General features: G+C 46.0%; 13 non-coding genes and 1 pseudogene across 13 annotated transcripts; all 14 read right to left on the reverse strand.

Moving 5' to 3' along the window:
• Window positions 1–3,460: 3,460 nt before the first annotated feature.
• LOC141235023 (U2 spliceosomal RNA) lies at window positions 3,461–3,651 on the reverse strand. The gene has a single exon (XR_012300881.1). It is a non-coding gene; the product is annotated as a U2 spliceosomal RNA (small nuclear RNA).
• A 1,118-nt stretch (window positions 3,652–4,769) lies between these two features.
• Window positions 4,770–4,960, reverse strand: LOC141235024 (U2 spliceosomal RNA). Its single transcript, XR_012300882.1, has one exon. It is a non-coding gene; the product is annotated as a U2 spliceosomal RNA (small nuclear RNA).
• Window positions 4,961–6,075: 1,115 nt separating this feature from the next.
• On the reverse strand, window positions 6,076–6,266 carry LOC141235025 (U2 spliceosomal RNA). The gene has a single exon (XR_012300883.1). It is a non-coding gene; the product is annotated as a U2 spliceosomal RNA (small nuclear RNA).
• Window positions 6,267–7,381: 1,115 nt separating this feature from the next.
• Window positions 7,382–7,572, reverse strand: LOC141235026 (U2 spliceosomal RNA). Its single transcript, XR_012300884.1, has one exon. It is a non-coding gene; the product is annotated as a U2 spliceosomal RNA (small nuclear RNA).
• Window positions 7,573–8,687: 1,115 nt separating this feature from the next.
• Window positions 8,688–8,874, reverse strand: LOC141235301 (U2 spliceosomal RNA). The gene has a single exon (XR_012301150.1). It is a non-coding gene; the product is annotated as a U2 spliceosomal RNA (small nuclear RNA).
• Window positions 8,875–11,289: 2,415 nt separating this feature from the next.
• LOC141235027 (U2 spliceosomal RNA) lies at window positions 11,290–11,480 on the reverse strand. The gene has a single exon (XR_012300885.1). It is a non-coding gene; the product is annotated as a U2 spliceosomal RNA (small nuclear RNA).
• A 1,115-nt stretch (window positions 11,481–12,595) lies between these two features.
• LOC141235235 (U2 spliceosomal RNA) lies at window positions 12,596–12,786 on the reverse strand. Its single transcript, XR_012301088.1, has one exon. It is a non-coding gene; the product is annotated as a U2 spliceosomal RNA (small nuclear RNA).
• Window positions 12,787–13,901: 1,115 nt separating this feature from the next.
• On the reverse strand, window positions 13,902–14,092 carry LOC141235223 (U2 spliceosomal RNA). The gene has a single exon (XR_012301076.1). It is a non-coding gene; the product is annotated as a U2 spliceosomal RNA (small nuclear RNA).
• Window positions 14,093–15,204: 1,112 nt separating this feature from the next.
• On the reverse strand, window positions 15,205–15,401 carry LOC141235358 (U2 spliceosomal RNA). Its single transcript, XR_012301192.1, has one exon. It is a non-coding gene; the product is annotated as a U2 spliceosomal RNA (small nuclear RNA).
• A 2,599-nt stretch (window positions 15,402–18,000) lies between these two features.
• Window positions 18,001–18,191, reverse strand: LOC141235028 (U2 spliceosomal RNA). Its single transcript, XR_012300886.1, has one exon. It is a non-coding gene; the product is annotated as a U2 spliceosomal RNA (small nuclear RNA).
• A 1,115-nt stretch (window positions 18,192–19,306) lies between these two features.
• Window positions 19,307–19,497, reverse strand: LOC141235029 (U2 spliceosomal RNA). The gene has a single exon (XR_012300887.1). It is a non-coding gene; the product is annotated as a U2 spliceosomal RNA (small nuclear RNA).
• A 1,115-nt stretch (window positions 19,498–20,612) lies between these two features.
• On the reverse strand, window positions 20,613–20,803 carry LOC141235032 (U2 spliceosomal RNA). Its single transcript, XR_012300889.1, has one exon. It is a non-coding gene; the product is annotated as a U2 spliceosomal RNA (small nuclear RNA).
• A 1,115-nt stretch (window positions 20,804–21,918) lies between these two features.
• Window positions 21,919–22,109, reverse strand: LOC141235262 (U2 spliceosomal RNA). The gene has a single exon (XR_012301113.1). It is a non-coding gene; the product is annotated as a U2 spliceosomal RNA (small nuclear RNA).
• Window positions 22,110–23,224: 1,115 nt separating this feature from the next.
• LOC141235359 (U2 spliceosomal RNA) lies at window positions 23,225–23,442 on the reverse strand (annotated as a pseudogene).
• Window positions 23,443–24,686: the final 1,244 nt, after the last annotated feature.

Here is a 24,686-nt window from a genome sequence, read left to right on the forward strand (position 1 = left end):
CGTCCGGGTCCTCTTGCTCCTCCTCCTCGCACCGCAACTCCTCCTCCGTCAGGCGGTGTACGTGGAGGGCGTAAGGTCCTTTGGCACACTTGTGCCGGGTGAAGGTGACCTCGTCTCCGATGTAGAGGTCACGACCTCTGTGCCCCTCCGGCAGATGGGACTCCACGTCTCTGCGCGTGACAAAGACGTCGCCGGGGGTGTTGTTGTCTCTAATGAAGCCCCACCCATGCTGCTGGTTGAACTTTATTACAGTCCCGGTGGTACGGGGACTGTGCGCTGCACGGGGGTCCCTCCTGGTCCGGCTCTTCTGCTCGGCGCTCCTTATTTGGGCCTGTTGTTCTCGGACCCGCCTCTCTCTCCGCTCCCTTGCGAACTCCTCGAGCTGCTGTCGGCAACACTCAGCACGCTCCGCTGCAGCTGCCCGGGTTTCCTGAGTGAACCCCATTAGGTCTTCTCCGGTGGGGTCCCACTCAAACTGCGCTTCCGCTAGCGGGGGCGAGATCCTTATTACGGGCTTCGGAGCCGGAATCAGGGGTGCACACATGGCCCCAACCCTCCTCTGGTGCTCCAGTTCGTAATACTTCTGGGGCCAGATGAAAGGCTGCCCGTCCGGCCACGTGTGCTGGGCAAACAAGTCCTCTCCCAGACGCGGCACCCTTGGTTTTACGGGCGCGGGCGCGGTGGTGGTGGCGCCCGGGTTGCCCAGGCCTTGCGGCCAGGCCTGGGGCACCTGGAAGGTGAAGGGCACCGTTAATACGGCGGCGCCCTGGGCTACCTGGCCTTGCGACCAGGCCGGAGGCTCCGCGGAGGTAGGGGGCGCTGTTGGTGATGCGGCGCCCGGGGGTACTAGGCCTTGCGACCAGGCTGGTGGTATTTCCTGCTTTGTCACGCTCCGGGTCGAGGCGCGTGACGTCACAGGGGTCGCTGCGGCGGCTTCCGGTCGGGGCCTAGTCCATAGCGGTGACATGGCGGCTACGGGCACAGCAGGGGGACTTTCGGGCTCTGCGACGGGGAGCTGGGGCAGGTGGGCGGTTTCACGGCTTGGGGTATAGGCGTCCCCTTTACCTGCCTCCATGCGATCGGCTCCCTTCTCGGCGCCGTCTCCGACCTTGGGTCCTCCCGCGCCATCCTCAGAGGCGGTCTGTCTCCTCATCTTGGCTGGCGTGCTCCGGGCCTTGGTTTGCTGGGCCATCTCTCGGCTCCATTCCGCCAATATCTCGCGCTGTACCCGGGCCATCCTCCGTGCGAGGCCCTCCAGGGCAGTCTGTGCACACTCCCGGTCTCGGGGGAGCTGTGCAAGGACCTCCACTAGGCCTAGTGGGGTCGTGGTGTCTAGCAGGCTCCTGACCAACGGGTCGGTGCTGCTCTGCTCTTCCTCCAGCAGGCTCCTGGCCAGCGGGCCGGTGCTGCTCTGCTCTCCTTCCTCGGTCTTTAGCAGACTCCTGGCCAGCGGGCCGGTGCTGTTCTGCTTTCTCTCCATATCCGGGTAAGCTTCTCCGCTACTCCTCGTTAGACTTCTTGCCTCCGGGTGCGCTCGCTCCAGACTGCTCCAGGCGGTACCCATCTTCGTTCTTTTCTTTCGTCTCCTCCCACTTCGAGGGCGGTCCCGGGGCCACTGGGTGACTGTCAGCTCCAGGGGCGGTTCTTTCACGCTGACAGACACCTCTAGCATCACAGTCTGTTGGTGGGGGCGGTTTCCACTTTTGGCGCCATTTTCTGTCCTGGCCCACGATGGGAGGCGGCCTCTTGCCCTCCTTTGGCACGCCCATAATGGCGTCCGCTGCTCTTCCAAGGCGGGAAATCTTCGGATTTGGCGGGAAGCGTCGCCCAGTGGCGGGAAACCCTGCAGATGGCGGGAACAAGCTGGAAATGGCGGACAATCGGCGGGAAACGACCTGTGATGGGGTCCGATGGCGTGGACCCTCCGGAACCGGCGGGAGACTTCTGTTTGAGGTAAACTTGCACTTTTCTTCAGGCACGCAGTACCCGGGTGTTGCGGGCACGTAATCCTGCCGACTACGCCAAAGTTGACGCGCCCCCTGGGCCATATTCTTTATGGGAATATCCGGAGCCGGATCAGATGGGGGTTGTAGTCTCCGAGTGGCTATGACCCGGTCCGTGCCCAGGGTGTCAAACTCAGTTGTATGTGGCAGTCCTACAGATGTTAATAAGTTCTTAATGTCGACTACGCCACCCGTTGTATTGCGGTCACTATGGCCGCCGCTGCAGCAGGGTCCGCTGAGGCTGATGGTGTAGGTGCAGCTTGTGATGGTATAACCCCCAACGGGAGGGGTATAGCCTCAGAGGGGACAGGTGCAGAGGATGGGGGTTGTGGTGGTGCAGTGCAGACGGCAGTGAAGACAGAGTCGGGTTGTGCAGTTAAGGGTGTTTACTTACTGCAGATGTTGTACTGGTCACTCCAGCTTCGAGTGACCACCCGAGCCGTGCTGCGTCCACCAGGTCCTGGATCCAGCCAACCCCCAAACAAGTCCGGAGCGTGGCCCTGGGCTCTCCTTCTGTCCCGTTCTCTGGCCGTCCCCACCAGTGATCCACCTAGGTCCAGCTCCCTCGGGCCTTCTGTTGGGACACCCTTGGCCCTGGGTTCCCTGACCCTTCATGTGGTGTGCCTTCGGGGTGGATGTGGTGGGTGACCGTGGCAAACGCTGCCCACGGTCTCCGGTCTCTGGCTGGGGAATGTTTTTACCCCCACCAGCTTGGGTTCCGGTACCCTGATGCCGACTCTTCACCCGGGGATTTTAGTTGGGATCTTAGAGTCCTCTCTTCTGTTCCTCTGGGTCTCTCTCTTTTCTCCCTTGCTGCAGGCTGACTTCCTCTCTGCTTGCTGTCTGCTCCTCTGCAGCTGTCTTGCTGTCTCCAACTGACTTGTTCTCTGCATCTGACCCTGTTCTTTGTTGGTGCCCACCTTATATACACCCTCTATGTGTGAGCTCAGGTGACCAGCACCCAATGAGCTCCTATCTTTACCCAGGCTGCTCCCCCTATCTGCCCCTACACTACATGGGATGTACCACCCCCCTCCCACTCCAGCCAGGAACAGACTCGGTCGTACCTGCACATTTCTAAGTGGGAGTACCGTCGGCCTGTTCCCCGGAAATGGGATGTGTGTAGTGCATGCAGCCTACCGAGCTCAGTTCCACACTCCATCCTTACCCGGGAGTGGAATATCACACCTCTGGGTTGAGGTGCAATACCCCTGTAGCAGCCGAATCCTCAGGGTGCTACAATAGCATTGCATCACATTACATGGCAATGCAATGCACAGTTGCTGAAGTTGAACCAAAATGAGCTTGTAATCTGGCTTCTGCAACTTTGAACATGAAAAATCCAATGAGGAGAAGAAAAGCAAAGCCAAAGAGTCCATCCCAAAATCCGACAAACAAGCAAAATGAACAAAAAACATTGAATTCAATTCTTTCTGATTTTAGAAACTGCATTAAAGAAGGGGTGCACCGGTCCTGGAGATACTGCAATACCAGGTCAATGCGTGGAGTGGACAGAGCAAGCTCTTTTTCCATCTCCCTGTTCTAAAAATCCATTTAATATATGGTCCCCAGATAGGGGACGTATCAGATATTAAACTGATAAGAACAGATACTACACTTGATCTTAGCCAAAAGGCCGAGAAGCGATAACCAGAATTGGTTTCAAACTACGGAGCCACCCAAGGATCCTGAAAAGTCCATTTGTGGAGATGAGCTCCTGGACTCCCGTTAAGAAGACATGTTGTCAACCTCTAGATCCCTTACATGCCTGCACTTTTCGGCTTGCTGCTGCTGCAATCCACGCGTTTTAGATCTGCATAACTCCACCTCTTTAAACACAGCACCTTCACCCCCTGCTGTTCCCACCCGCCTCAACACCGTTGGAAGGGAGGAGAACCAATTAGGGCGGGGGGTGGGGTGGAACGAGCAGCTGTCTACCCTTAGCAGGAGGGCTCCTGATTACATACCTCTCCTGCTGCTGCTGCTGCTGCTGGCTGTCCAGCAGCAGACTGAAGGTGGCTGCTGCTGTGCACAGGTATATAAAGGCTCAGAGCCTATTATGACACGCGCAGCCAGCGTTCCATTGCCACATTCCATCTACTGCAGGCAGGATACCTGGCTGGCTGAATGTCGCTGAGAAGCTCACAGAGACCGCCATAAGCAACAGTTTAACAGAATGCCACAGACTAATCAACCAAACTTTTTGGGTTGGGTTCTCTTTTATAGTCTGCAGGCATTAAATGAAAGAAGTCAGTGTTCCAGCAGAAGGAGACAACGTTTCAGAAAAGGCATTGTAGCAAACCAAAAAAGAAATTTTAAGCGCAGCAGAGTAACCAGCGCACATACCTGTTAGCTCAGGTGAGTTTAAAAGGCTGCTGTTGATAACAAGGGCATTTGCTAAATAGATGGTGTGTGTGCAACAATATACTGAAAGGTCAATTATATTGTGCAGCTTATCTCACCACCTGTAGTTATTTAGGTGAAAGCTCCAAAATGCTTGCCTAATATGTCTGTTTATCCAAAAGGAAGTAAAAAGGGAGAGCTAGAAAGATAGCATTGCATCACATTACATGGCAATGCAATGCACAGTTGCTGAAGTTGAACCAAAATGAGCTTGTAATCTGGCTTCTGCAACTTTGAACATGAAAAATCCAATGAGGAGAAGAAAAGCAAAGCCAAAGAGTCCATCCCAAAATCCGACAAACAAGCAAAATGAACAAAAAACATTGAATTCAATTCTTTCTGATTTTAGAAACTGCATTAAAGAAGGGGTGCACCGGTCCTGGAGATACTGCAATACCAGGTCAATGCGTGGAGTGGACAGAGCAAGCTCTTTTTCCATCTCCCTGTTCTAAAAATCCATTTAATATATGGTCCCCAGATAGGGGACGTATCAGATATTAAACTGATAAGAACAGATACTACACTTGATCTTAGCCAAAAGGCCGAGAAGCGATAACCAGAATTGGTTTCAAACTACGGAGCCACCCAAGGATCCTGAAAAGTCCATTTGTGGAGATGAGCTCCTGGACTCCCGTTAAGAAGACATGTTGTCAACCTCTAGATCCCTTACATGCCTGCACTTTTCGGCTTGCTGCTGCTGCAATCCACGCGTTTTAGATCTGCATAACTCCACCTCTTTAAACACAGCACCTTCACCCCCTGCTGTTCCCACCCACCTCAACACCGTTGGAAGGGAGGAGAACCAATTAAGGCGGGGGGTGGGGTGGAACGAGCAGCTGTCTACCCTTAGCAGGAGGGCTCCTGATTACATACCTCTCCTGCTGCTGCTGCTGCTGGCTGTCCAGCAGCAGACTGAAGGTGGCTGCTGCTGTGCACAGGTATATAAAGGCTCAGAGCCTATTATGACACGCGCAGCCAGCGTTCCATTGCCACATTCCATCTACTGCAGGCAGGATACCTGGCTGGCTGAATGTCGCTGAGAAGCTCACAGAGACCGCCATAAGCAACAGTTTAACAGAATGCCACAGACTAATCAACCAAACTTTTTGGGTTGGGTTCTCTTTTATAGTCTGCAGGCATTAAATGAAAGAAGTCAGTGTTCCAGCAGAAGGAGACAACGTTTCAGAAAAGGCATTGTAGCAAACCAAAAAAGAAATTTTAAGCGCAGCAGAGTAACCAGCGCACATACCTGTTAGCTCAGGTGAGTTTAAAAGGCTGCTGTTGATAACAAGGGCATTTGCTAAATAGATGGTGTGTGTGCAACAATATACTGAAAGGTCAATTATATTGTGCAGCTTATCTCACCACCTGTAGTTATTTAGGTGAAAGCTCCAAAATGCTTGCCTAATATGTCTGTTTATCCAAAAGGAAGTAAAAAGGGAGAGCTAGAAAGATAGCATTGCATCACATTACATGGCAATGCAATGCACAGTTGCTGAAGTTGAACCAAAATGAGCTTGTAATCTGGCTTCTGCAACTTTGAACATGAAAAATCCAATGAGGAGAAGAAAAGCAAAGCCAAAGAGTCCATCCCAAAATCCGACAAACAAGCAAAATGAACAAAAAACATTGAATTCAATTCTTTCTGATTTTAGAAACTGCATTAAAGAAGGGGTGCACCGGTCCTGGAGATACTGCAATACCAGGTCAATGCGTGGAGTGGACAGAGCAAGCTCTTTTTCCATCTCCCTGTTCTAAAAATCCATTTAATATATGGTCCCCAGATAGGGGACGTATCAGATATTAAACTGATAAGAACAGATACTACACTTGATCTTAGCCAAAAGGCCGAGAAGCGATAACCAGAATTGGTTTCAAACTACGGAGCCACCCAAGGATCCTGAAAAGTCCATTTGTGGAGATGAGCTCCTGGACTCCCGTTAAGAAGACATGTTGTCAACCTCTAGATCCCTTACATGCCTGCACTTTTCGGCTTGCTGCTGCTGCAATCCACGCGTTTTAGATCTGCATAACTCCACCTCTTTAAACACAGCACCTTCACCCCCTGCTGTTCCCACCCGCCTCAACACCGTTGGAAGGGAGGAGAACCAATTAAGGCGGGGGGTGGGGTGGAACGAGCAGCTGTCTACCCTTAGCAGGAGGGCTCCTGATTACATACCTCTCCTGCTGCTGCTGCTGCTGGCTGTCCAGCAGCAGACTGAAGGTGGCTGCTGCTGTGCACAGGTATATAAAGGCTCAGAGCCTATTATGACACGCGCAGCCAGCGTTCCATTGCCACATTCCATCTACTGCAGGCAGGATACCTGGCTGGCTGAATGTCGCTGAGAAGCTCACAGAGACCGCCATAAGCAACAGTTTAACAGAATGCCACAGACTAATCAACCAAACTTTTTGGGTTGGGTTCTCTTTTATAGTCTGCAGGCATTAAATGAAAGAAGTCAGTGTTCCAGCAGAAGGAGACAACGTTTCAGAAAAGGCATTGTAGCAAACCAAAAAAGAAATTTTAAGCGCAGCAGAGTAACCAGCGCACATACCTGTTAGCTCAGGTGAGTTTAAAAGGCTGCTGTTGATAACAAGGGCATTTGCTAAATAGATGGTGTGTGTGCAACAATATACTGAAAGGTCAATTATATTGTGCAGCTTATCTCACCACCTGTAGTTATTTAGGTGAAAGCTCCAAAATGCTTGCCTAATATGTCTGTTTATCCAAAAGGAAGTAAAAAGGGAGAGCTAGAAAGATAGCATTGCATCACATTACATGGCAATGCAATGCACAGTTGCTGAAGTTGAACCAAAATGAGCTTGTAATCTGGCTTCTGCAACTTTGAACATGAAAAATCCAATGAGGAGAAGAAAAGCAAAGCCAAAGAGTCCATCCCAAAATCCGACAAACAAGCAAAATGAACAAAAAACATTGAATTCAATTCTTTCTGATTTTAGAAACTGCATTAAAGAAGGGGTGCACCGGTCCTGGAGATACTGCAATACCAGGTCAATGCGTGGAGTGGACAGAGCAAGCTCTTTTTCCATCTCCCTGTTCTAAAAATCCATTTAATATATGGTCCCCAGATAGGGGACGTATCAGATATTAAACTGATAAGAACAGATACTACACTTGATCTTAGCCAAAAGGCCGAGAAGCGATAACCAGAATTGGTTTCAAACTACGGAGCCACCCAAGGATCCTGAAAAGTCCATTTGTGGAGATGAGCTCCTGGACTCCCGTTAAGAAGACATGTTGTCAACCTCTAGATCCCTTACATGCCTGCACTTTTCGGCTTGCTGCTGCTGCAATCCACGCGTTTTAGATCTGCATAACTCCACCTCTTTAAACACAGCACCTTCACCCCCTGCTGTTCCCACCCGCCTCAACACCGTTGGAAGGGAGGAGAACCAATTAAGGCGGGGGGTGGGGTGGAACGAGCAGCTGTCTACCCTTAGCAGGAGGGCTCCTGATTACATACCTCTCCTGCTGCTGCTGCTGCTGGCTGTCCAGCAGCAGACTGAAGGTGGCTGCTGCTGTGCACAGGTATATAAAGGCTCAGAGCCTATTATGACACGCGCAGCCAGCGTTCCATTGCCACATTCCATCTACTGCAGGCAGGATACCTGACTGGCTGAATGTCGCTGAGAAGCTCACAGAGACCGCCATAAGCAACAGTTTAACAGAATGCCACAGACTAATCAACCAAACTTTTTGGGTTGGGTTCTCTTTTATAGTCTGCAGGCATTAAATGAAAGAAGTCAGTGTTCCAGCAGAAGGAGACAACGTTTCAGAAAAGGCATTGTAGCAAACCAAAAAAGAAATTTTAAGCGCAGCAGAGTAACCAGCGCACATACCTGTTAGCTCAGGTGAGTTTAAAAGGCTGCTGTTGATAACAAGGGCATTTGCTAAATAGATGGTGTGTGTGCAACAATATACTGAAAGGTCAATTATATTGTGCAGCTTATCTCACCACCTGTAGTTATTTAGGTGAAAGCTCCAAAATGCTTGCCTAATATGTCTGTTTATCCAAAAGGAAGTAAAAAGGGAGAGCTAGAAAGATAGCATTGCATCACATTACATGGCAATGCAATGCACAGTTGCTGAAGTTGAACCAAAATGAGCTTGTAATCTGGCTTCTGCAACTTTGAACATGAAAAATCCAATGAGGAGAAGAAAAGCAAAGCCAAAGAGTCCATCCCAAAATCCGACAAACAAGCAAAATGAACAAAAAACATTGAATTCAATTCTTTCTGATTTTAGAAACTGCATTAAAGAAGGGGTGCACCGGTCCTGGAGATACTGCAATACCAGGTCAATGCGTGGAGTGGACAGAGCAAGCTCTTTTTCCATCTCCCTGTTCTAAAAATCCATTTAATATATGGTCCCCAGATAGGGGACGTATCAGATATTAAACTGATAAGAACAGATTTTTTTAATTGAATGCGTCAGAAGACGCGACATAAATTAAATTCCATTTGCATGGATAACCAAAAAAATGTCGCCTACGCCTTCATCATCCGAATTCAACTTTTTGTTTTTTTTAAGAAAATTTAATGATAATTAATAAATAAAACATAACATAACATATCCTTACATCAACAACAAAAAACTTCCAACAAAAACATCAACTCAACATTTTTCTTCTTCCACGTTTCTTCTTCCTCCATGACATGTCCAACAATTTCCAGTCAAAACCTTGCAGCAAAATCTTTTCATCTTCTTCAGCTTCAGCACTGGTATCAACACAATCCTGCATTACTTTCTCTTTTCCCTTATCATCCACCTTCCTTTTTTCCTTAACGTCTTTACTTCTAGGTACTCTCTCCAGTCTGCAAAACATAGATTCCCCAACTCCTGAGAATTCCTGCTTCTCTCCCACAAACTCCTTCTTATTTTCAACTACTTGTATATCTTTGTCTTCTTTCTCTTTACAATCTTCAAACGATTCTTCAAATATCTTTTTCCCTTTCTCCTCTTTTTTCCCACCTTCCTCATAACAAAATCCAGGTTTCCCATTATCAATTCTTCTTTTACCATTTTCCACATAACTGAATCCACATTTACCATTTATAACAATCCTTCCTAAACTTAGTTCATTTTGTCCATTTTCCCAAACTAGGAAACTTCTCTTCCCATTCCAGACTCCCACTTTATTTAAGTAGTCCTTCTGGAATTTTACCAAAATACTCCATGGCTTCAAAAACTCCATCACTTCCTCCATCTCTACAAAGGGGTCATCCATACAGATAACCACCTTTTTCGGCCTTCCAGCAAAAAGAGCATTAACTCCAATTTCTTTTCCTTCCCAATTCTTGAGAAGACAAATACACTTTTCTTCAGACTTCAGTGTTACGTCAAATACCTTTTTAAACTTGATTTCTTGCATACAAAAAATGTCCTCTTCAATGATCGTCCCATACTTGAACAGAATATCCAAGATCTGATTCTCCTCCAACGAAAAATCCTCTAACTCCGTCTTCACATAGAACCGTAAACAGTTCCTCTTCCTCGTCAACTCCATCTTCTTCCTCCAAAAGAACTGCCCCCCACAGCTATGTGTGGTGACACGATGATCGCCTCTCGTTGCCCAGGGACTAATCCGACTCCCCAATAGCAGCAGGAGGGTGAAGCCCTGCCGTTAGACAAAGCGATCCCCCCAGGCCAAGGAGCCGGGTACCCTGGGCACCTCCTAGCCAAGGCCAAGGCAGCAACTGGTAGATCACTGCACCTGATCTTAGCCAAAAGGCCGAGAAGCGATAACCAGAATTGGTTTCAAACTACGGAGCCACCCAAGGATCCTGAAAAGTCCATTTGTGGAGATGAGCTCCTGGACTCCCGTTAAGAAGACATATTGTCAACCTCTAGATCCCTTACATGCCTGCACTTTTCGGCTTGCTGCTGCTGCAATCCACGCGTTTTAGATCTGCATAACTCCACCTCTTTAAACACAGCACCTTCACCCCCTGCTGTTCCCACCCGCCTCAACACCGTTGGAAGGGAGGAGAACCAATTAAGGCGGGGGGTGGGGTGGAACGAGCAGCTGTCTACCCTTAGCAGGAGGGCTGCTGATTACATACCTCTCCTGCTGCTGCTGCTGCTGCTGGCTGTCCAGCAGCAGACTGAAGGTGGCTGCTGCTGTGCACAGGTATATAAAGGCTCAGAGCCTATTATGACACGCGCAGCCAGCGTTCCATTGCCACATTCCATCTACTGCAGGCAGGATACCTGGCTGGCTGAATGTCGCTGAGAAGCTCACAGAGACCGCCATAAGCAACAGTTTAACAGAATGCCACAGACTAATCAACCAAACTTTTTGGGTTGGGTTCTCTTTTATAGTCTGCAGGCATTAAATGAAAGAAGTCAGTGTTCCAGCAGAAGGAGACAACGTTTCAGAAAAGGCATTATAGCAAACCAAAAAAGAAATTTTAAGCGCAGCAGAGTAACCAGCGCACATACCTGTTAGCTCAGGTGAGTTTAAAAGGCTGCTGTTGATAACAAGGGCATTTGCTAAATAGATGGTGTGTGTGCAACAATATACTGAAAGGTCAATTATATTGTGCAGCTTATCTCACCACCTGTAGTTATTTAGGTGAAAGCTCCAAAATGCTTGCCTAATATGTCTGTTTATCCAAAAGGAAGTAAAAAGGGAGAGCTAGAAAGATAGCATTGCATCACATTACATGGCAATGCAATGCACAGTTGCTGAAGTTGAACCAAAATGAGCTTGTAATCTGGCTTCTGCAACTTTGAACATGAAAAATCCAATGAGGAGAAGAAAAGCAAAGCCAAAGAGTCCATCCCAAAATCCGACAAACAAGCAAAATGAACAAAAAACATTGAATTCAATTCTTTCTGATTTTAGAAACTGCATTAAAGAAGGGGTGCACCGGTCCTGGAGATACTGCAATACCAGGTCAATGCGTGGAGTGGACAGAGCAAGCTCTTTTTCCATCTCCCTGTTCTAAAAATCCATTTAATATATGGTCCCCAGATAGGGGACGTATCAGATATTAAACTGATAAGAACAGATACTACACTTGATCTTAGCCAAAAGGCCGAGAAGCGATAACCAGAATTGGTTTCAAACTACGGAGCCACCCAAGGATCCTGAAAAGTCCATTTGTGGAGATGAGCTCCTGGACTCCCGTTAAGAAGACATGTTGTCAACCTCTAGATCCCTTACATGCCTGCACTTTTCGGCTTGCTGCTGCTGCAATCCACGCGTTTTAGATCTGCATAACTCCACCTCTTTAAACACAGCACCTTCACCCCCTGCTGTTCCCACCCGCCTCAACACCGTTGGAAGGGAGGAGAACCAATTAAGGCGGGGGGTGGGGTGGAACGAGCAGCTGTCTACCCTTAGCAGGAGGGCTCCTGATTACATACCTCTCCTGCTGCTGCTGCTGCTGGCTGTCCAGCAGCAGACTGAAGGTGGCTGCTGCTGTGCACAGGTATATAAAGGCTCAGAGCCTATTATGACACGCGCAACCAGCGTTCCATTGCCACATTCCATCTACTGCAGGCAGGATACCTGGCTGGCTGAATGTCGCTGAGAAGCTCACAGAGACCGCCATAAGCAACAGTTTAACAGAATGCCACAGACTAATCAACCAAACTTTTTGGGTTGGGTTCTCTTTTATAGTCTGCAGGCATTAAATGAAAGAAGTCAGTGTTCCAGCAGAAGGAGACAACGTTTCAGAAAAGGCATTGTAGCAAACCAAAAAAGAAATTTTAAGCGCAGCAGAGTAACCAGCGCACATACCTGTTAGCTCAGGTGAGTTTAAAAGGCTGCTGTTGATAACAAGGGCATTTGCTAAATAGATGGTGTGTGTGCAACAATATACTGAAAGGTCAATTATATTGTGCAGCTTATCTCACCACCTGTAGTTATTTAGGTGAAAGCTCCAAAATGCTTGCCTAATATGTCTGTTTATCCAAAAGGAAGTAAAAAGGGAGAGCTAGAAAGATAGCATTGCATCACATTACATGGCAATGCAATGCACAGTTGCTGAAGTTGAACCAAAATGAGCTTGTAATCTGGCTTCTGCAACTTTGAACATGAAAAATCCAATGAGGAGAAGAAAAGCAAAGCCAAAGAGTCCATCCCAAAATCCGACAAACAAGCAAAATGAACAAAAAACATTGAATTCAATTCTTTCTGATTTTAGAAACTGCATTAAAGAAGGGGTGCACCGGTCCTGGAGATACTGCAATACCAGGTCAATGTGTGGAGTGGACAGAGCAAGCTCTTTTTCCATCTCCCTGTTCTAAAAATCCATTTAATATATGGTCCCCAGATAGGGGACGTATCAGATATTAAACTGATAAGAACAGATACTACACTTGATCTTAGCCAAAAGGCCGAGAAGCGATAACCAGAATTGGTTTCAAACTACGGAGCCACCCAAGGATCCTGAAAAGTCCATTTGTGGAGATGAGCTCCTGGACTCCCGTTAAGAAGACATGTTGTCAACCTCTAGATCCCTTACATGCCTGCACTTTTCGGCTTGCTGCTGCTGCAATCCACGCGTTTTAGATCTGCATAACTCCACCTCTTTAAACACAGCACCTTCACCCCCTGCTGTTCCCACCCGCCTCAACACCGTTGGAAGGGAGGAGAACCAATTAAGGCGGGGGGTGGGGTGGAACGAGCAGCTGTCTACCCTTAGCAGGAGGGCTCCTGATTACATACCTCTCCTGCTGCTGCTGCTGCTGGCTGTCCAGCAGCAGACTGAAGGTGGCTGCTGCTGTGCACAGGTATATAAAGGCTCAGAGCCTATTATGACACGCGCAGCCAGCGTTCCATTGCCACATTCCATCTACTGCAGGCAGGATACCTGGCTGGCTGAATGTCGCTGAGAAGCTCACAGAGACCGCCATAAGCAACAGTTTAACAGAATGCCACAGACTAATCAACCAAACTTTTTGGGTTGGGTTCTCTTTTATAGTCTGCAGGCATTAAATGAAAGAAGTCAGTGTTCCAGCAGAAGGAGACAACGTTTCAGAAAAGGCATTGTAGCAAACCAAAAAAGAAATTTTAAGCGCAGCAGAGTAACCAGCGCACATACCTGTTAGCTCAGGTGAGTTTAAAAGGCTGCTGTTGATAACAAGGGCATTTGCTAAATAGATGGTGTGTGTGCAACAATATACTGAAAGGTCAATTATATTGTGCAGCTTATCTCACCACCTGTAGTTATTTAGGTGAAAGCTCCAAAATGCTTGCCTAATATGTCTGTTTATCCAAAAGGATGTAAAAAGGGAGAGCTAGAAAGATAGCATTGCATCACATTACATGGCAATGCAATGCACAGTTGCTGAAGTTGAACCAAAATGAGCTTGTAATCTGGCTTCTGCAACTTTGAACATGAAAAATCCAATGAGGAGAAGAAAAGCAAAGCCAAAGAGTCCATCCCAAAATCCGACAAACAAGCAAAATGAACAAAAAACATTGAATTCAATTCTTTCTGATTTTAGAAACTGCATTAAAGAAGGGGTGCACCGGTCCTGGAGATACTGCAATACCAGGTCAATGCGTGGAGTGGACAGAGCAAGCTCTTTTTCCATCTCCCTGTTCTAAAAATCCATTTAATATATGGTCCCCAGATAGGAGACGTATCAGATATTAAACTGATAAGAACAGATACTACACTTGATCTTAGCCAAAAGGCCGAGAAGCGATAACCAGAATTGGTTTCAAACTACGGAGCCACCCAAGGATCCTGAAAAGTCCATTTGTGGAGATGAGCTCCTGGACTCCCGTTAAGAAGACATGTTGTCAACCTCTAGATCCCTTACATGCCTGCACTTTTCGGCTTGCTGCTGCTGCAATCCACGCGTTTTAGATCTGCATAACTCCACCTCTTTAAACACAGCACCTTCACCCCCTGCTGTTCCCACCCGCCTCAACACCGTTGGAAGGGAGGAGAACCAATTAAGGCGGGGGGTGGGGTGGAACGAGCAGCTGTCTACCCTTAGCAGGAGGGCTCCTGATTACATACCTCTCCTGCTGCTGCTGCTGGCTGTCCAGCAGCAGACTGAAGGTGGCTGCTGCTGTGCACAGGTATATAAAGGCTCAGAGCCTATTATGACACGCGCAGCCAGCGTTCCATTGCCACATTCCATCTACTGCAGGCAGGATACCTGGCTGGCTGAATGTCGCTGAGAAGCTCACAGAGACCGCCATAAGCAACAGTTTAACAGAATGCCACAGACTAATCAACCAAACTTTTTGGGTTGGGTTCTCTTTTATAGTCTGCAGGCATTAAATGAAAGAAGTCAGTGTTCCAGCAGAAGGAGACAACGTTTCAGAAAAGGCATTGTAGCAAACCAAAAAAGAAATTTTAAGCGCAGCAGAGTAACCAGCGCACATACCTGTTAGCTCAGGTGAGTTTAAAAGGCTGCTGTTGATAACAAGGGCATTTGCTAAATAGATGGTGTGTGTGCAACAATATACTGAAAGGTCAATTATATTGTGCAGCTTATCTCACCACCTGTAGTTATTTAGGTGAAAGCTCCAAAATGCTTGCCTAATATGTCTGTTTATCCAAAAGGAAGTAAAAAGGGAGAGCTAGAAAGATAGCATTGCATCACATTACATGGCAATGCAATGCACAGTTGCTGAAGTTGAACCAAAATGAGCTTGTAATCTGGCTTCTGCAACTTTGAACATGAAAAATCCAATGAGGAGAAGAAAAGCAAAGCCAAAGAGTCCATCCCAAAATCCGACAAACAAGCAAAATGAACAAAAAACATTGAATTCAATTCTTTCTGATTTTAGAAACTGCATTAAAGAAGGGGTGCACCGGTCCTGGAGATACTGCAATACCAGGTCAATGCGTGGAGTGGACAGAGCAAGCTCTTTTTCCATCTCCCTGTTCTAAAAATCCATTTAATATATGGTCCCCAGATAGGGGACGTATCAGATATTAAACTGATAAGAACAGATTTTTTTTTTTTTTTTTTTTTTTTTCTTTTCATAACACTCAGATTACAAGTACCATCTCGATTCCATACTTCTGAAAACGGTGATGGACCAAATCCATCATCGTGTCATTTTAAAACAAAAAAACATTATTTAATGCATATACAAAAAAAACAAAACAACAACCAGTATTTCCTCTCAGACACATAATATATAGAGGAAGGAAACAAAACACATTACTGCATTCCTCCCTTCAACGCATAATATGTTAGATACTCCAACAGTCCTTTCTCTTGCGAGAAAGATTCAAAGTTTGTATTCACATAATCTATCCATGTCCTTCCCACCTTATAGGTTTCAAAAAACCTCTCTTTATTTGCCTTCACACTTGCGATTACCTTTGGAAAAAAAGCTTCAAAACACACACCACTTCCCTTCATTTCCGCAATTCCTTTTTTAACTTTGTCCATTTCTTTATCAGCTTCCTCCTCTTCTGTTTGCCTCTGAACCTCTACCGTCTTCTTTTTTTCTTTCTTTTCCGCCTTTGCACTTTCCATCTTCTCCTTATTACTCTTTCTCTTTGGGCATTCCTTAAACCTATGCCCAATTTCCATACACAGGTTACACTTATTCCTTTCTACTGGACATGATTTAGAAACATGTCCTTCCGCTTTACACTTCCAACACTTTTCTGCAGTACAGTCTTCACGTTTATGACCATATACCTCACAAATTGAACAAAAGGAATCCATCCCATTAAAGAATAAATTCCCACTTACTTTACCAAGCTTAAACCTTTGAGGCGGGTAGGAAAAACTCCTATCCTTGTTCATGTTAAATTCCACAAAAAATTTCCACTTTCCCGTCCATACTCCGAATTCATTCATTACTTTACCTTTTGATACTACAGACTTGGCAAAACCACTCAAAAACGTGACAATGTCCTCTTCTGGAACCAGTGGTGAAAACATCTTCACTGTCACCATCTTTTCACTACTAAATACGTGACGTTGAAACCGAATTCCAACAAACTTCTCATGTCTCAATTCATCAAAAGAATCCATATAGTTCTCCAAAATCTTCCTAGACTCAAAAAACACGTCATAGACACCCTTTTGGGGATAATCCATAACTGCCACGATGTCTTCTTTTTTCACCTTTGCGACACCCAAGATGATCTCCTTCATAATAAACCGAAAGTCCTTAACCTTCTGACAGTCTCTCCGGACAAAAATCCGGAAAGCGGTCTCCACACGTGCATGTTCTGGAACCTCCAACTTCGGCCACAACTCCGCCTCTGTTGCCATGATTCTCCAACAGAATGAGCGTAATCTCCACTCCAACACACAGAAGGAGCGAGTATGATCGCTTCCCGTTGTCTGGGGACTAAGCCGACACGCCTATAGCAGCAAGGGGGTGAAGTCCCCACAATTAAGTAAGGACGATCCCCCAAGGCCGACGAGCCAGGTACCCCAGACACCTCCAACCAAAACCAAGGCAGCAATCGCTAAATCACTGCACTTGATCTTAGCCAAAAGGCCGAGAAGCGATAACCAGAATTGGTTTCAAACTACGGAGCCACCCAAGGATCCTGAAAAGTCCATTTGTGGAGATGAGCTCCTGGACTCCCGTTAAGAAGACATGTTGTCAACCTCTAGATCCCTTACATGCCTGCACTTTTCGGCTTGCTGCTGCTGCAATCCACGCGTTTTAGATCTGCATAACTCCACCTCTTTAAACACAGCACCTTCACCCCCTGCTGTTCCCACCCGCCTCAACACCGTTGGAAGGGAGGAGAACCAATTAAGGCGGGGGGTGGGGTGGAACGAGCAGCTGTCTACCCTTAGCAGGAGGGCTCCTGATTACATACCTCTCCTGCTGCTGCTGCTGCTGGCTGTCCAGCAGCAGACTGAAGGTGGCTGCTGCTGTGCACAGGTATATAAAGGCTCAGAGCCTATTATGACACGCGCAGCCAGCGTTCCATTGCCACATTCCATCTACTGCAGGCAGGATACCTGGCTGGCTGAATGTCGCTGAGAAGCTCACAGAGACCGCCATAAGCAACAGTTTAACAGAATGCCACAGACTAATCAACCAAACTTTTTGGGTTGGGTTCTCTTTTATAGTCTGCAGGCATTAAATGAAAGAAGTCAGTGTTCCAGCAGAAGGAGACAACGTTTCAGAAAAGGCATTGTAGCAAACCAAAAAAGAAATTTTAAGCGCAGCAGAGTAACCAGCGCACATACCTGTTAGCTCAGGTGAGTTTAAAAGGCTGCTGTTGATAACAAGGGCATTTGCTAAATAGATGGTGTGTGTGCAACAATATACTGAAAGGTCAATTATATTGTGCAGCTTATCTCACCACCTGTAGTTATTTAGGTGAAAGCTCCAAAATGCTTGCCTAATATGTCTGTTTATCCAAAAGGAAGTAAAAAGGGAGAGCTAGAAAGATAGCATTGCATCACATTACATGGCAATGCAATGCACAGTTGCTGAAGTTGAACCAAAATGAGCTTGTAATCTGGCTTCTGCAACTTTGAACATGAAAAATCCAATGAGGAGAAGAAAAGCAAAGCCAAAGAGTCCATCCCAAAATCCGACAAACAAGCAAAATGAACAAAAAACATTGAATTCAATTCTTTCTGATTTTAGAAACTGCATTAAAGAAGGGGTGCACCGGTCCTGGAGATACTGCAATACCAGGTCAATGCGTGGAGTGGACAGAGCAAGCTCTTTTTCCATCTCCCTGTTCTAAAAATCCATTTAATATATGGTCCCCAGATAGGGGACGTATCAGATATTAAACTGATAAGAACAGATACTACACTTGATCTTAGCCAAAAGGCCGAGAAGCGATAACCAGAATTGGTTTCAAACTACGGAGCCACCCAAGGATCCTGAAAAGTCCATTTGTGGAGATGAGCTCCTGGACTCCCGTTAAGAAGACATGTTGTCAACCTCTAGATCCCTTACATGCCTGCACTTTTCGGCTTGCTGCTGCTGCAATCCACGCGTTTTAGATCTGCATAACTCCACCTCTTTAAACACAGCACCTTCACCCCCTGCTGTTCCCACCCGCCTCAACACCGTTGGAAGGGAGGAGAACCAATTAAGGCGGGGGGTGGGGTGGAACGAGCAGCTGTCTACCCTTAGCAGGAGGGCTCCTGATTACATACCTCTCCTGCTGCTGCTGCTGCTGGCTGTCCAGCAGCAGACTGAAGGTGGCTGCTGCTGTGCACAGGTATATAAAGGCTCAGAGCCTATTATGACACGCGCAGCCAGCGTTCCATTGCCACATTCCATCTACTGCAGGCAGGATACCTGGCTGGCTGAATGTCGCTGAGAAGCTCACAGAGACCGCCATAAGCAACAGTTTAACAGAATGCCACAGACTAATCAACCAAACTTTTTGGGTTGGGTTCTCTTTTATAGTCTGCAGGCATTAAATGAAAGAAGTCAGTGTTCCAGCAGAAGGAGACAACGTTTCAGAAAAGGCATTGTAGCAAACCAAAAAAGAAATTTTAAGCGCAGCAGAGTAACCAGCGCACATACCTGTTAGCTCAGGTGAGTTTAAAAGGCTGCTGTTGATAACAAGGGCATTTGCTAAATAGATGGTGTGTGTGCAACAATATACTGAAAGGTCAATTATATTGTGCAGCTTATCTCACCACCTGTAGTTATTTAGGTGAAAGCTCCAAAATGCTTGCCTAATATGTCTGTTTATCCAAAAGGAAGTAAAAAGGGAGAGCTAGAAAGATAGCATTGCATCACATTACATGGCAATGCAATGCACAGTTGCTGAAGTTGAACCAAAATGAGCTTGTAATCTGGCTTCTGCAACTTTGAACATGAAAAATCCAATGAGGAGAAGAAAAGCAAAGTCAAAGAGTTCATCCCAAAATCCGACAAACAAGCAAAATGAACAAAAAACATTGAATTCAATTCTTTCTGATTTTAGAAACTGCATTAAAGAAGGGGTGCACCGGTCCTGGAGATACTGCAATACCAGGTCAATGCGTGGAGTGGACAGAGCAAGCTCTTTTTCCATCTCCCTGTTCTAAAAATCCATTTAATATATGGTCCCCAGATAGGGGACGTATCAGATATTAAACTGATAAGAACAGATACTACACTTGATCTTAGCCAAAAGGCCGAGAAGCGATAACCAGAATTGGTTTCAAACTACGGAGCCACCCAAGGATCCTGAAAAGTCCATTTGTGGAGATGAGCTCCTGGACTCCCGTTAAGAAGACATGTTGTCAACCTCTAGATCCCTTACATGCCTGCACTTTTCGGCTTGCTGCTGCTGCAATCCACGCGTTTTAGATCTGCATAACTCCACCTCTTTAAACACAGCACCTTCACCCCCTGCTGTTCCCACCCGCCTCAACACCGTTGGAAGGGAGGAGAACCAATTAAGGCGGGGGGTGGGGTGGAACGAGCAGCTGTCTACCCTTAGCAGGAGGGCTCCTGATTACATACCTCTCCTGCTGCTGCTGCTGCTGGCTGTCCAGCAGCAGACTGAAGGTGGCTGCTGCTGTGCACAGGTATATAAAGGCTCAGAGCCTATTATGACACGCGCAGCCAGCGTTCCATTGCCACATTCCATCTACTGCAGGCAGGATACCTGGCTGGCTGAATGTCGCTGAGAAGCTCACAGAGACCGCCATAAGCAACAGTTTAACAGAATGCCACAGACTAATCAACCAAACTTTTTGGGTTGGGTTCTCTTTTATAGTCTGCAGGCATTAAATGAAAGAAGTCAGTGTTCCAGAAGAAGGAGACAACGTTTCAGAAAAGGCATTGTAGCAAACCAAAAAAGAAATTTTAAGCGCAGCAGAGTAACCAGCGCACATACCTGTTAGCTCAGGTGAGTTTAAAAGGCTGCTGTTGATAACAAGGGCATTTGCTAAATAGATGGTGTGTGTGCAACAATATACTGAAAGGTCAATTATATTGTGCAGCTTATCTCACCACCTGTAGTTATTTAGGTGAAAGCTCCAAAATGCTTGCCTAATATGTCTGTTTATCCAAAAGGAAGTAAAAAGGGAGAGCTAGAAAGATAGCATTGCATCACATTACATGGCAATGCAATGCACAGTTGCTGAAGTTGAACCAAAATGAGCTTGTAATCTGGCTTCTGCAACTTTGAACATGAAAAATCCAATGAGGAGAAGAAAAGCAAAGCCAAAGAGTCCATCCCAAAATCCGACAAACAAGCAAAATGAACAAAAAACATTGAATTCAATTCTTTCTGATTTTAGAAACTGCATTAAAGAAGGGGTGCACCGGTCCTGGAGATACTGCAATACCAGGTCAATGCGTGGAGTGGACAGAGCAAGCTCTTTTTCCATCTCCCTGTTCTAAAAATCCATTTAATATATGGTCCCCAGATAGGGGACGTATCAGATATTAAACTGATAAGAACAGATACTACACTTGATCTTAGCCAAAAGGCCGAGAAGCGATAACCAGAATTGGTTTCAAACTACGGAGCCACCCAAGGATCCTGAAAAGTCCATTTGTGGAGATGAGCTCCTGGACTCCCGTTAAGAAGACATGTTGTCAACCTCTAGATCCCTTACATGCCTGCACTTTTCGGCTTGCTGCTGCTGCAATCCACGCGTTTTAGATCTGCATAACTCCACCTCTTTAAACACAGCACCTTCACCCCCTGCTGTTCCCACCCGCCTCAACACCGTTGGAAGGGAGGAGAACCAATTAAGGCGGGGGGTGGGGTGGAACGAGCAGCTGTCTACCCTTAGCAGGAGGGCTCCTGATTACATACCTCTCCTGCTGCTGCTGCTGCTGGCTGTCCAGCAGCAGACTGAAGGTGGCTGCTGCTGTGCACAGGTATATAAAGGCTCAGAGCCTATTATGACACGCGCAGCCAGCGTTCCATTGCCACATTCCATCTACTGCAGGCAGGATACCTGGCTGGCTGAATGTCGCTGAGAAGCTCACAGAGACCGCCATAAGCAACAGTTTAACAGAATGCCACAGACTAATCAACCAAACTTTTTGGGTTGGGTTCTCTTTTATAGTCTGCAGGCATTAAATGAAAGAAGTCAGTGTTCCAGAAGAAGGAGACAACGTTTCAGAAAAGGCATTGTAGCAAACCAAAAAAGAAATTTTAAGCGCAGCAGAGTAACCAGCGCACATACCTGTTAGCTCAGGTGAGTTTAAAAGGCTGCTGTTGATAACAAGGGCATTTGCTAAATAGATGGTGTGTGTGCAACAATATACTGAAAGGTCAATTATATTGTGCAGCTTATCTCACCACCTGTAGTTATTTAGGTGAAAGCTCCAAAATGCTTGCCTAATATGTCTGTTTATCCAAAAGGAAGTAAAAAGGGAGAGCTAGAAAGATAGCATTGCATCACATTACATGGCAATGCAATGCACAGTTGCTGAAGTTGAACCAAAATGAGCTTGTAATCTGGCTTCTGCAACTTTGAACATGAAAAATCTAATGAGGAGAAGAAAAGCAAAGCCAAAGAGTCCATCCCCAAATCCGACAAACAAGCAAAATGAACAAAAAACATTGAATTCAATTCTTTCTGATTTTAGAAACTGCATTAAAGAAGGGGTGCACCGGTCCTGGAGATACTGCAATACCAGGTCAATGCGTGGAGTGGACAGAGTAAGCTCTTTTTCCATCTCCCTGTTCTAAAAATCCATTTAATATATGGTCCCCAGATAGGGGACGTATCAGATATTAAACTGATAAGAACAGATACTACACTTGATCTTAGCCAAAAGGCCGAGAAGCGATAACCAGAATTGGTTTCAAACTACGGAGCCACCCAAGGATCCTGAAAAGTCCATTTGTGGAGATGAGCTCCTGGACTCCCGTTAAGAAGACATGTTGTCAACCTCTAGATCCCTTACATGCCTGCACTTTTCGGCTTGCTGCTGCTGCAATCCACGCGTTTTAGATCTGCATAACTCCACCTCTTTAAACACAGCACCTTCACCCCCTGCTGTTCCCACCCGCCTCAACACCGTTGGAAGGGAGGAGAACCAATTAAGGCGGGGGGTGGGGTGGAACGAGCAGCTGTCTACCCTTAGCAGGAGGGCTCCTGATTACATACCTCTCCTGCTGCTGCTGCTGCTGGCTGTCCAGCAGCAGACTGAAGGTGGCTGCTGCTGTGCACAGGTATATAAAGGCTCAGAGCCTATTATGACACGCGCAGCCAGCGTTCCATTGCCACATTCCATCTACTACAGGCAGGATACCTGGCTGGCTGAATGTCGCTGAGAAGCTCACAGAGACCGCCATAAGCAACAGTTTAACAGAATGCCACAGACTAATCAACCAAACTTTTTGGGTTGGGTTCTCTTTTATAGTCTGCAGGCATTAAATGAAAGAAGTCAGTGTTCCAGCAGAAGGAGACAACGTTTCAGAAAAGGCATTGTAGCAAACCAAAAAAGAAATTTTAAGCGCAGCAGAGTAACCAGCGCACATACCTGTTAGCTCAGGTGAGTTTAAAAGGCTGCTGTTGATAACAAGGGCATTTGCTAAATAGATGGTGTGTGTGCAACAATATACTGAAAGGTCAATTATATTGTGCAGCTTATCTCACCACCTGTAGTTATTTAGGTGAAAGCTCCAAAATGCTTGCCTAATATGTCTGTTTATCCAAAAGGAAGTAAAAAGGGAGAGCTAGAAAGATAGCATTGCATCACATTACATGGCAATGCAATGCAAAGTTGCTGAAGCTGAACCAAAATGAGCTTGTAATCTGGCTTCTGCAACTTTGAACATGAAAAATCCAATGAGGAGAAGAAAAGCAAAGCCAAAGAGTCCATCCCAAAATCCGACAAACAAGCAAAATGAACAAAAAACATTGAATTCAATTCTTTCTGATTTTAGAAACTGCATTAAAGAAGGGGTGCACCAGTCCTGGAGATACTGCAATACCAGGTGAATGCGTGGAGTGGACAGAGCAAGCTCTTTTTCCATCTCCCTGTTCTAAAAATCCATTTAATATATGGTCCCCAGATAGGGGACGTATCAGATATTAAACTGATAAGAACAGATTTTTTTTTTTTTTTTTTTTTTTTTTTTTAAAACCACTCAGGTTTAGATATAAGCAAACAGTTAACCAGACTTCGTCATAAGTTATACTGCCACTTCATAAACATCATTGTGGTTTCTTTATTAAAGGATTATTCAACAAAAATACAAACAAGTAATCCTATGCCAGAGAAATTTCCAGAAAAAATATCAACGGTATTTAACCATATCCTGCCACTTAAGGTATTTCCACACACCTTCAGAATCTGTTCCACCACCACCACCTTCTCTTGTATCCCACAAATAGATTACATATAGTCTTGCTAAGATCAACCTAATACAATCATTTACTGTTAAATTTACTCTTTTAAACACACACAAATTTCTCACATCCCACAAGCTCTCCTGCACACACACCATAATAAACCACATCATCCTGTCTAGGCCACGACGACTAGCACCAAAACCAAACATAGCCACTCTCCAATCAATAAACTTCACACCAGCAACCCCTTTACACAGTCCACCCACACCTTTCCACACATCATACGCAAAATTACAATCCCACATAAGGTGCCTCACCGTCTCATTCGCTCCACAACCATCCCTTGGACATACTGCAGATCTTATGAGATCTCTTTTCTTCTGAAAATCCCTCACTGGCAAAATATTATGAAGGCTCATCCATACTATATCTCGCTGTCTATTCGACACACCTTGAATGCTTAACTTCTTCCATACCCGCGCAACTTCCATAGAACGCAACCCCACCACATTACTCTCACACTCATTCACACACATCTTCCCCATCACCTTCTTAACAAACGTAAAGTCTTTCATTGCAACTACTAACAAATCATTCTTCCTCACAAACTTCTCAATCAAACCATACCACTCAGGACACTTAAAAGCAACAGGCACATTCTTATCACGCTTCACCCAATTCAGACCATACAGCATCCATCCAGCCAAATACTTACACATAAATGCCCCTTTATTATTCTTCCCAATCAAAATGACCGTAGTCTTAATAAAATGCAATGTTAGAAACACTTCAATATTCGGAAACTTCAGTCCCCCATACAAATATTGCTTAAACAAAATCTCTCTCATAAGTCTTTCCATCCTACTGCCCCAAAAAAACACAAAAATTAGTTTCTCCACTTTTTTAATTTTCCTATAGGGCACTGGAAAAATACAAGAAACATAAAGCAAAATAGGGAGAATAACAGCCTTAATAATAAGAACCTTCCCTACCAAAGACAAAGAACGTAACTTCCAAAAATTCATCTTCCGCACAATCCGCTCACCACATTCATCCCAACTCTCATA

Source organism: Phyllobates terribilis, unplaced genomic scaffold, assembly GCF_046119375.1.
Source record: "Phyllobates terribilis strain yellow unplaced genomic scaffold, ASM4611937v1 Scaffold_650__1_contigs__length_881393, whole genome shotgun sequence".
In the NCBI taxonomy this organism is placed as follows: Eukaryota; Metazoa; Chordata; class Amphibia; order Anura; family Dendrobatidae; genus Phyllobates; species Phyllobates terribilis.